The following is an 11,969-nucleotide window of genomic DNA, read 5'->3' as shown; positions in this document are numbered from 1 at the left end:
AAGCTTTCTTAATTACCCATCCCAGAGGTGATCTCTCTCGCACATGTTTGAAGCTTCCTTGTGGTAGTTTCTTCTGACATCTGCTTCCTGTTATGGGGGTTGATGAGTTAGTAGAGCTCAGTAGTTAGACAGCAGGCACTCTGATTTGCCCAGGGCACTCTTGGACTACTCCTTTGTCCCTCATTCCATCTGGTTTAGCATTTATCCCAGATTTTTATTTTTATTTATTTTTTAAACAGAGTCTCATTATCTCATAGTTGCTTTAAACCAAGCCAGGATGGGTTTGAGAGACTACCACTCTCTAATTCCGACTTCTGCTCTGATCTCTAGCAGAGTGCGAGCTGCGAGCTGCTTGCAGCAAGCAGAATTGGACGTTAGTGCCAGGATGCATCCAAAAGATGACCAGCAATGACTTCTCTCTTGTTTCCTTGCTTGTCCCAGAGGGCTTGCCGACTAATAAACCCAAGTGATCAGAGTTGGCTGGCTGCTTCCAGGCTTAGATGGTGGGAGAAGAACTGGATACCACTGTGGCCCAAGCTGTGTTCCACGAGACACAGTGTTAGAGGCTCCATGGCTTAGAAACTGACTTAAAGGATGCGAACCCTTGCCAAGAAAAATAATTCTGCTTATGTCATTTCATAATGTACGTTTTGCTTTAGTACACGTGTGTGTGTGTGTGTGTGTGTGTGTGTGTGTGTGTGTTTAGAAAGAATTTCATTTTGAAAATAGCTTTCAGTAAGTTTGGGTTGTAGAGGTTCACCACTGTAATAAAACCAATCCATTGATCAATTGGATCAATAAAATAGTTTAAATAGGATCCCTGGGTGGCTCAGTGGTTGAGTGCCTGCCTTCGGCCCAGGGCGTGATCCTGAGGTCCCGGGATCGAGTCCCACGTCGGGCTCCCTGCATGGAGCCTGCTTCTCCCTCTGCCTGTGTCTCTGCCTCTCTCTCTCTCTCTGTGTCTCTCATGAATAAATAAATAAAATCTTTAAAAATAAATAAATAAAATAGCTTAAATAAATATTTAAACTATTGTGTAATTTTTATTACTTTTCCTACCACCTCTTACTCACAAAAGTATCCCTGTTTAAATGATAAAGTATGGGCTCAGTTTACTTAATAGTCAAGAAAATGAACTCTGAAGGTAGACATTTGGTTCCCAAGTCCTAGCTCTGGGGCATGTGAACTGTTTCCCCTTTGGTCTGTTTCTTCATCTGTAAAATGGGGTTGATAATGGCTGGTTATATTTTCATGAAGATAAATGAGTTATTACGTGTACCATATTTAACATAACGTTTTCCCTATTTTAAATACTGACTACTTATTCTGTTTTTATTTGAGTTCCTTTTTTATCTTCTCTACCAGGTTATATGCCCATTTAGGAGAGGAAATGGTTTCTTTATTTTTAAAGACTTCTACTGGGCATGACACATAATAACTCCTTGATGATATTTGTTGGTTGACTGAATAAATGAAGGAATGATAGGCAGCTGTTTTGAATGACTGGAGCCAGTGGGAGTGGTTAGAGTTGCAATCTGTGTATATGAAATTGAGCTATATCTAGGCAGGAATTCCTGGTTCATCTAGACCTTGTTGAGACCCCAGTTGGGCTAACTGAACTGACTACTGCAAACACAAAGTCTTACGTAAAATGATGTTTCTATGTTCTATAAATCTATAGGCAATCGCCTGCCCACTTATCTCCCTGAGCTGGTCATCTTACTGGACCCCATCCTATGGTTCTGGTTGGTGCTTTACTTGAAACTGGGTATCATTTAGCCAGTTATTTGCTCATCTTGCATATCTGGCAGGGTAAAGGGATCTCAATAAGGCAAAGAATATGGGGTTAAGTAAAGGAAGAGTTACCATATATGATAAACATATGTAGGAAGAGACTAGAAAATGTTAGTATCTGTGTTTTAAGATTTCTCAGGGAGAAATCCTGAACTGGTGTTATATATCATGTTTAAAAGTATCCAGTTGGTCTGCTCTGCAGGCATAGCCACTTGGTACTTTGGGGTTGATGCATGTTAGGAAATGGGCCATCTGTAGCCAGGAAGGTTTAAGATGGCCAAGGGGGAAGAGGTGGGAGGAAAGGAGGTTGTATGGAGCTCTGAAATGCCATTGTGGTGAGTTTCCTTTCATTGTGTATTGGTTGGTTCTTCTAGAGAAAGGCTCTGGACTGAGTCCCTTTCCATTTTCACTGCTGCTGGGGTGAGCATTAAACAGTGGTTTTAGACTTGGCCTGTTTGATGAGACAACTAGGAACATCCTAGAAATACTATACAATCAAAATGTTACTATGTACGTTTCTGTATATTACAACATGACTGAAATCTTGGTTGCTTGTCCAGTCATTTTCCCTGAAGCTTTAGATCTAAATAGACCCTTGTCTGCTGAGTTTCTTTACTGGGATGGTCCCTCAATCTCACTCTACTCCAACCCAAGCTCATCCATTCTTGGCTTCTCAAATTTGCTTCTCCTGTGTGCTTGTTCCCAGTTGGTACCTACTGTTTCTGCTAGGAAGATCTTTTTAATGTAATTCGATTTTCCTCCTCTCCATCAGTACTGTCACTGATCATGCCCAGGCTCCTCCCTCCTCCTACTTGGATCTCTGCCATAGGCTTTCAGTAAGTTTTCCCGCCTCCATTCTTGCTCCCCATCTTGCTTCCCTCTCTGTTGGCCCTCGGGATGAGTAAAGAAGTCAGTAATTCAGCAACCAGTTACAGGCCAATCACTCTCTTCTCAGGGCTGAGGATAAAAGAGTGAACTAATCACTGTTTCTTCTGTCACAGAGCTTATTTTCTAGTGCTGAAGACCAACAAAGCCATGTACCCAGACAGATGACTAACATGTTTATAAACTGTATGATATCATAAAGGAAACCAACAAGGATTTGAGATGGAGGATAGCAAGGTGGACATGCTTTGCATGCTGTGGACAAGTGAGGCTCCCTTTGCTGATGACATTTAAGCTGAGATAAAAAGGATAAAAAGGATCTAGAAGGGCAATAACTCTAGTGAGGAAAAAAATGTTTTGGGCAGAAAAGACAGTATGTGCACAGACCCTGAGATGTGCAAGAGCTTGGTGGGATCAAAGAACCAAAAAACTAGATGAGAATGATTAATGTGCAGATCCATCAAAGAAGAGCGATTTGAGATAAGAGCAGAGAAATGGGGGAATCACATGACACAAGGCCTTGAAGGCTACAGTAGGAGTGCATTTTAAGTTCAATGGTGAACTACTGAGGAATTCGAAGTACAGGTACAGTTTTACCCAATTTACATTTCACTCCTCCTCTTGCCCTTGTGGGGCATAGGTCAGAGGAGGATGAAAGGTGAAGTGTGGTGACAAGGTAGGAGGCTGTTGTAGGAGCCCAGGTAAGATGTGATGTAGTTTAGACCAAGGTGTTAGCAAGAGAGATGGAGAAATGTGGGCAGATTTGGAATATCTTTGGGAGGTAAAGTCCATAGGGTCTTCTATGGGATTAGACACTAGGACAAAAGAACAGGAGGAGATTCAGGATGGTTGGTCTGAACAACTGAATGGAGGGGAGGTCACCTGTTGAGATGAGGAAGAGATTTTGACCATTCTCTTTTTCTCTTTCACCTTGAAGGATTCCTGCTTAGATTGGGCCCATCTAAACAATCCAGGTAATCGCCCTATATTAGTGTTTTTGGCCTTAGACACACATGCAAAGTTCCTTTTGCTTGGGAACGTCTTCCCAAGTTCTGGATGTGGACTTCTTTGGAGGGTGGCATTATTCTGTCTACTACAGAGGTTGAGTAAAATGGGAAGAATATCCAGGGAGATGGTTAGGACCTGGACAGTGCTTTCTTAGGGGCATGATGGCAGGAAAGAGCCATATCATCGTGCATTGGGCGATGAAGGAGAAGTTAGGAAGTAGAAACAACACCGTATGTGGGCAACTCTGTAGAGAACTGGAATCAGGACTGGAAGGGATGTGGAATGGAGTGAAGCGTTGTTTAGGGCAGATACAAGAGCATAGCTGTTCACTGGGGGGAATAAACCTGCAAGAGTAGCACGATGGGGATACAGGGTCGTATCATCAGGGAGAGAACACCTGAAGCCTTGGAATCCTTCTGAGGGTGGATCCAGAGCCCAGTGGAGCAGTTGGCCTTTGATGGGAGGGATGTACCAACCTTTGTGTAGAAAGGAGAAAGGGAACTTTCTGACACTGTGACGAGAGATGAGTGAGGTCCCATCTCATACCTTCCATTTCTTCAAATACGAAGCAGGGTTATCATCTGAAACAGAGCTGTGATCATTCCAGCTGGTGGCCTCAAACCCTTCACTGGCTCTCTCTGCTTATCTCTGTCTCCATTTCTGGGTACTTGGCTTAGAATTGCACACTGTAGCCTCACCCATTCCTTAGAAACCTCTGGACACACCACACCTCTCTGCTTTTGACTTCTTGTTTGCTCACTTCTTTTACTGGAATATCTCGCCTCTTCTAACTTTCCCTTACCCCTGCTACTCCTGCCTGCAGTGCTCCACCTCTAGTGCTCCATCTCTAGTGCCACTCCCACCTGCAGTGCTCCACCTCTGGCGCCACTCCCACCTGCAGTTTTCCGGCAACCAGCCTTGAGACACACCCTCACCCGGGTTAGTTAGCTGTTCAGTTGCACTCAGAGCTCCCTGCTTTCACTACTATTACTCCTAATAGAATTGTGTGTTGTATATCTGTGATCTGTACTAAAATGTGAATTTGTTGAGGGCAGGAGGCATGTATCTTCCATCTTTGTATCCATAGCACCTAGCACAGTGCTTGTGTGTCTAAAAAACTCAACAAGGGGTGCCTGGGTGGCTCAGTTGACATCAGTGTTCTCTGGTATCAGGTGAGGTCTTGATCTTGGGTCCTGGGATCGAGCCCTGTGTGGGGCTCCATGCCGGTCAGAGTAGCCTGCTTCCCTGTCTCCTTCTGCCCCTATCCCTGCTCTTTCTCTCTCGAATAAATAAATAAAATCTTCAAATAAATAAATAGCTCAATAAATAAGCTCAATAAGCTCAATAAATAAATAAATAAGCTCAACTGTTTGTTGAACTTAACAGTATCACAGCAGGTATATCAAGCAAATATTAGAGTGGGATGGAAAAAAAATCCATCTATTTAGTGTACATGACCCATTATTGTACTTCTCATTGACCTGTTTTGACTATTTTGCCCACAATCCACAGCCAAATCCCAGCAGGCCATGCATTCCAAGTCCCTGCTTTGATTCTGGATCATCCTGTAGGCTTTGCAGTCCTCTAGAGAAAGATTATAGCCCTAGTTACTTCTGTGTCACCATTACCTGTCAGGAAAACCTGTAGAAGGCATTAAAATGTGTCCATTATTTTGTATGATTTTGGGGTGATGGCTTTCTCTAGAAGCTGTAGTATCTGGCCGGTCTTCCTTTCTGGAGCATGTCCTTCTGTTCTTCGAACAGTCTTTCGAGAGAAGTATTCTGATACAACCATGACTTTAAGTTCCTTACCTGTGTCGGAGGCCGGTGGTGTTCTAAGTGGATTGATTTCAAAGTTCTGTGAAACCGGGTGACTTAGCATATCAGTCGTCAACTTGTTCTTTGTAAAGAGCCAAACATGTTTCACATGCGCTTCTAAGGCATGCTAGCTATGCAGTTGGTCACTTCACCATCAGGAATAAATACATGTATTTCCAAGCAGTATTTGTAGTGTTTCGAATGGAATCTTGTGCAACTGAGAAAAGATCTACAAAGATGCGGTTAATGTCTGCGAAAATGTTCATGGTGAAATGCTAAGGGATGGAAACAATGTTAAAAATCGCACACATGGTGTGGTCTTAATTTTATGAGAAAATGCTGTATCTATGTAAGCATGTACTTATAGATCTATCTGTGTACGAAAATGACCACAAAGTAGCGTCCCAAAATATTAGCAACAGTGTGGCCTGGGCAGTGGAATTTGAGTCATTTCAATTTTCTTCTTCATAGCTTTCCTTATTTTCTATTCCTTATTTTATTTTCCAGTAAATATTTTCTACTTTTGAACTTAGAAAATCCATGGTACTTGTTTTAAGGAGTAATTTATTGTTCTTTAAGCATCAGTGGTAAGACATCTTTTAAAATTTTCTTTTGTTTTTTCTTTTGGCCAACGATGAAGAGAGCAAAAAAAAAAAAAAATAGGGAGTTGAATTTTGAATTTTTTTTTTTCCCAGTCAAGAGAGCTAGAAAATGAGGGTTAATGAGTATACATGCTTATTGATCCAGGAGAGTATTTGGAGATGACTTTAAAGTGTAAAAATATGACCAGGGCTCCAGAGATTTGCAGTGAGTACCTGCTCAGATCTGTGTGGTTTCCCCAACCTCAGGCAGATGTTCCAGCTTCTGTTAGGAGGGCCTCCCGTCTACCCTGGTATGTGTGATTGCAGCAAGATTTTCTGAAAGCAACTTCATTCCCAAGACCAAAATAGTCCAGTGAGTCACTTGGATACATCCTGAATCAAAGATTTAAAAACCAAAGCCTGCAAATGGTCCTAATGCCTTAGCTCAGAGAGAACATCAGTGAAGTTTGGTTTTCAGGCCACCAAGGTGGTTATTTTCAAGACAGAGTAGCATTAGAATGAAGAGAGATGGCTCCTTATGGGCCAGGACAACCTGGTGTGGTGTGCTGTAACATGCTATTTTACTTATTTTTAATTTTTTAAAAAGATTTTATGCATTTATTCATGAGAGACACAGAGAGAGAGAGAGAGACAGGCAGAGACACAGATAGAGGGAGAAGCAGGCTCCCTGCGGGGAGCCTGATATGGGACTTGATCCCAGGATCCTGGGATCATGACCTGAGCCAAAGGCAGACGCTCAACCACTTGAGCCACCAGGTACCCTGTTTTTAATTTTTTAAAAAGGGTTTTGTTTATTTATTTGAGAGAGAAAGAGAGAGTGAGAGTACGCAAGCTGGGGGGAGGGAGGGGCAGAGGAACAAGCAGACTCCTGCTGGGCCTGAAGCCCGATGCAGGCCTCGATCCTAGGACCCCGCGATCATGACCTGAGCTGAAGGCAGATGCTTAACCCACTGAGCCACCCAGGCACCCCTATGCTATTTTATTTTAATTTCATTTCTATCCTCTGTGATGCTGGGCACAGCGTAAGGCCCGTGCAGGTGCTGCGGAGGGGAGAGCAGAGCCGAGGATTACGAAGCACAGGGGTTTGCCAACATTGCCCCTCTTCACACCCCTTGCCTTGCTTTATTCATTAACCGTGTCCTCTTTCATTCTCCAAAGTGCCTCATTTGGGATGATCATTTTATAGGGTCACTCTGTCACCGAGGTGGCCAAGTCAAATCTGGATTCTTTGATTTCATCTCTGCACAGCAGTTGTCCGCCTGGCAAAAATTTAAGCGCCACACCCAAGGGCACATGCTTTTTAATGCTCCATGCCCCTCCCTATCCTGCAGCGACTGCAGTAGATGCCTTTGTATTCGGCCTTTTCAGACAGATCAATGCAACTGTTGAAGGAACCCTAGAGGATTAAAGCTCTGGACTGGGGAGCTCTTTCTATGCCCACAGCTGTCCCAGATGGTGGTAATACTTCTAGGGCTCTGAACGCTGCGTTTGGGGCCAGTGGGATAAAATCCTGAGACCAGGTTGACACTGACAAGCTGCCTTGACATTTGCTCTTTGGTTTTTCCTAAACCACTGATTTTCTTCTTCTTTCATGGCAGTGTGCACTTCTGCTCCCTTTATTTCTTCGGAGACTCCCGCTAGGTCCCCCTTTTCTTTAGAAGAATGAGAGTTTAAAGACAGCATGTCTAATTCGAAGAAGATTTAGTGCCCCTTAATTGTCCTAGAAGCCTGAAGTCAGGCTCAAGAAGGACTCAGATTGAGACAGACATTTGTATTCTGACAAAGGACATGCCGTTCTCTGATTTCTGCCCTAGGAGCAGGGATGTAATAAATGAGATTGGGGAAACTCTTGCATTTCTGAATTGGGCTCTAAGTTCCTGGAAACCTCTTGTGCTCTGCAAATTTAAGGTGAAGGAGACATGAAGATGACTGAAGATCCTCTCCCTGGAGAATTATGCGTTTGCACACACGGAGACATTTTGCTTATAATTTCAGAGGATTTATGTGGCCCGATCTACTCTATGGATTGTAGGCTCATGTGGCCGTACAGCTGGTTTCCTCCCTAATACCCACATTCCACACAGCCCCCTTCCTTGAGACTACTATAAACCCTACATGCTTTAGGTGTCTCACCCTCCTCCATGTGATGGTGCGCTTGAGAGGAGACCCTGACCCCCCCAGCCCCAGGAGTGGAGGTGGTGGGGAGGATGGTTGGAATGAGCCAAGCAAGGTGGCCCCATGTCCTTTGCCAGAGATCGGTTCTGGCATGGGTGTGTGAGATGTTGCTGACAAATACGGCAGGAGTGTAATTCTGCTGGGGAGCTCGCTGTCAAAATTTGATCACTCTTAAAATGAAAAACATGCAGGATGGAGAGAGCTATCTCCAGGATGGAGATAAAACAGGATGGAGAGAGCTATCTTGACACTCTTTTAGGTGTGTTATGGGACTGAGCAAATGAGAGAGAACAAAAAGAACCCTGGGGGGATGGATTGGAATTGGCCATATTGGTATGAATTCATGATTTCTAAAATACGCACCTGGATGTGCATATGTATGTTCATGTGCAGATGTGCACATATGTGCATTTTTAATGTCTGGGTATAGATGTACATAACATGCATGTTTTTTCCACCTCTGGTTGGTGAAAGGGCCAAGAAGAAATGATACTCAGGTAACAGTGAACACACCTAGTACTCAGATCTCAACACCATTGCCTGCTCTGAAAGGAAAAAAGACTCTTTGCAGAAGTTCGAGGGATGGGGCATGGGGTCAAGGTGATGCTAGTGCTCTAATAAGCTAGTGCCCTAACTGTGCTGGTGCCCTAACTAAGCTAATGCTCTAAATATGCCTGTGCCCTAACTGTGTTAGTGCTCTAACCAACCTTGTGCCCTAAGTATGCTAGTGTTCTAACTTAAGCTATTGCCTGAGCCTTTGGCAGGCCATTTCACAATTCAGTTAAACTGGCTGCTTTTGTAAAATGAGGTTCGTGATCAAACTAGTCGACTCCTTGGTCATGAGGTTCATTGTTGCACCTCCTTTGACGTAAATCGGTCCCTTGGTCTGCAACAATATTGTATGGGATACATGCTGGTAGGCGAGGCATTCTTAGGGCCTTGGACAGTGTGCTTGCAGAGAAGGCGAACCCATATTTGGAGTAGGTAGGCAGGCTTGAATTCCAGGAAACATGAATTAGCTATCTCCTCCTCTCCTCCGGGGTGGAAGTGGCCTGTTAGAATCGACCTTCCGCGAAAGGGCTGGCTGATAGCCTTGAAGGTGCTATAGGGATTGGCATCCATCTCTGCTGTCGGTTGGTTGGAGATTTAGCAGTGGCGATGCTGGGCCATTGGTAAGAGGAAGCCCATACTGTTGGACCCATGCACCATCCATCCCTGCCACCTGAGCCATGCCATTCCAGGGTGCATTGTGTCAGCACTGGAGTAGCTGAGAAGGGGAAGCTAGCTGACGTCCACGGGGGAGACATGCATTCTTCCAAGAGTAGCTCAAGCATCATTGGATCTCTGGTTCGTATGGCCTGAGGGGCAGGGCAGATTGTACCACTCACTGCCTACACTGCTGCTGAGCCCTCCTCTGCTTTGGCTCACGTTTCTGCTGCATGTTTCTGTGTGGACTCTGACCACAGAGCTCAAAATAGAGGCTTGTGTGCAAGAGACTCGTTTGTGACTGTGATCTCAGTAAGTGGGATGGACAGCGCAGCTGAGATAGGGAAGGAGGGAAAGCCAGTGCAGCCGTCATTGCTCAGGGCCACTGCATCAGACCTTCTAAGAGCCTTGTGAAGTCTGTCTCAGTCTCAGAACTGTGTGCCCATGGGACGAAAGGGGTTATTCATCAGTTCCTGTCCCCCATTGTTCACTGATCACAGGTGGCCCCACACGCTTTGACCCCAGGTTCTGCATGTCTGCAAGCCCAGCAGATTCCAGCAGCCAGAGCACTCTGAGAATAGGAATCCAGAGATGGAAGAGGCATCTGGTGCAGCTAGAGACCAGGCACTGTCAGGTTGCATCTGTCTAGAAGCTGGCCAGAACCCGGGCTGTGTTGGAAACCCAGATCAGGGAAGGGAGTGGGAGGTGGGGTAGAGAGAAATTGGGAGTGGTGTACAAGAGTTGTCCCCTGCACACACTGTGTTGCAAATGGTTGAGTGAGGACAATCCAGGATTTGAGCAAAACACACCTTGCTCAACCCTTTCCTAGCTGTGATACCTTGGAGTATTTACCTGACCGTTCTAAAGTTCAGTTTCCCATCTGTGCAATGAGGAAAACAACTCATTTTGCATTCAAGAGGGTTAGCAGAGGGTGGTTTCTGTTGAATTCCTTGCTTTGGGCCTGGAATAAATTCAGTGACCTGCCACCTGACCGTCTGGAGCAGTAGATGCACAGATAACTTTCTAGTCTTATGTGTGGAAGGGGAGGGAAGGAGGTGGGAGGTGAGAGATGAGTATATAGGAAGAAGTTATTGGGCCAAAATGCAGGCAGAAGAGCTCTTAGTAGTCAGAGGACCACATGTGTGCCCTGCCCAGGTGGCAGGAGTAGCATGGCCAGAGGAAGAGTCAAGACCAAGGTTAGGTGTATTCGAGGAAAGAGAAAGGACTTCTGTTCGACTGTCTCATAGTTACTTCTTGGAGGTGGAAGTAGTAGTACAACTGGGGTAGGCTCTTGAATGCCAGCTTGAGTAATTTGAATTATACTTGGCTGGCAGTTAGGAAGGAGGCGTAGACAAACTTCCTCAAAGATTGGGAATTAACCGGGGCGCCTGTGTGGCTCAGTCGGTTCAGGTGTCTGCGTTTGGCTCAGGTCATGATCCTGGGGTCCTGGGATCGAGCCCCCAGCCCAGTGGAGAGTCTGCTTCTGTCTCTCCCTCCACCCCTCCCCCCAGTTTGTGTGTTCTGTCTATCTCTCAAATAAATAAGTCAAATCTTAAAAAAAAAAAAAAAGATTGGGAATTAACCATAGGGAACCAGAGGGGCCACCTGGCTTTCTCCGGTCTCCCTACCTCCCGGCTCATTTAGGCCATGTAGAAAGTAACCATTGCCCTGTCCTTCCTGCAGCCTGTGGGAATCTTGCAGTGTAGCTTGATCATTCCAGAAGAGACATCCTAGAGGCTGGGGATGGATGGGAGCAGGGGGCTAGCTCTAATTAATGTCTTACTTGCAGGGCACGGCTCAGGGCTGATGGATGCATAACGGGTCCTGAGTATTTGGGGCAGAGGATGAATGAATGAGAGCTCTGTGTGTTTATCTCTTCAGTTCCCTTTTTGGTGGCATCACGAGCTTCTGTGGCCCCTTGGGTAAGACATTCACCCCTGTTGTGGCAGCACCAGCAGGGGGGCATCGGTTGGCCTGCTACCCAGCTGCCCCAGAGGACAGTTTTCTTAAGCTCTGAGTATCAAGACTGCGGCAAGGGTTTCGAGCCGAGATACGTGTTGAATGCATGTGTCTCCGTTTTTCTCCCAAGGTCAGAGCACGCTGTGTTTCGGCTTGTACTGGTAAAAGTGGTGTAGTTCACTGAAAAATGATGTGGCCGTGTAAATACTCAGAGGGAGCGTGTGTTACCAGTGATGACAGCCTCTGCCAGGACATCCAGAGCAGGTTGCCCTCCATGCGCCAAGAGAGCTCACCCCATAGCCAGGGCTATTTATTTTATATGGAAAAAAGGGGCTCGGCCCCTGTTAAGGGCCAACTTTTTCCAGCCAGTCTCAAGCATAACAGAATTTCAGGACCACCGTAGAATTTGAACGGTTTCTTGGAGCTTTATGGAACAGGGTTTTGTTTTTGTTTTTGTTTTTAATGTAACAGGTTTTGACTTAACCGTGGGGAGCTAAGCCCAGGAAACGTGCTTTTACTTTCT

General features: G+C 45.3%; 1 protein-coding gene across 3 annotated transcripts in view; it reads left to right on the top strand.

The window, feature by feature from the left end:
* The window catches only part of MAP2K6 (mitogen-activated protein kinase kinase 6), a 121,488-nt gene that overhangs the window by 45,395 nt on the left and 64,124 nt on the right, over positions 1 to 11,969 (top strand). Inside the window, exon 1 of one of the 3 annotated variants that reach the window (XM_049113953.1) lies at positions 3,632 to 3,653. The exons of the other annotated variants lie outside the window; for them this stretch is intronic. The gene's annotated coding sequence lies outside the window, so the exon portion shown is untranslated. Of the gene's footprint in view, positions 1 to 3,631; positions 3,654 to 11,969 lie in introns of those variants that run through there. 3 annotated transcript variants of the gene reach the window in all.

The sequence above is a fragment of the Canis lupus genome, chromosome 9 (genome assembly GCF_003254725.2).
Source record: "Canis lupus dingo isolate Sandy chromosome 9, ASM325472v2, whole genome shotgun sequence".
Lineage (NCBI taxonomy): Eukaryota > Metazoa > Chordata > Mammalia > Carnivora > Canidae > Canis > Canis lupus.
Note: the sequence above shows the minus strand (reverse complement) of the source record. Positions and strands in the feature narration are given on the sequence as shown.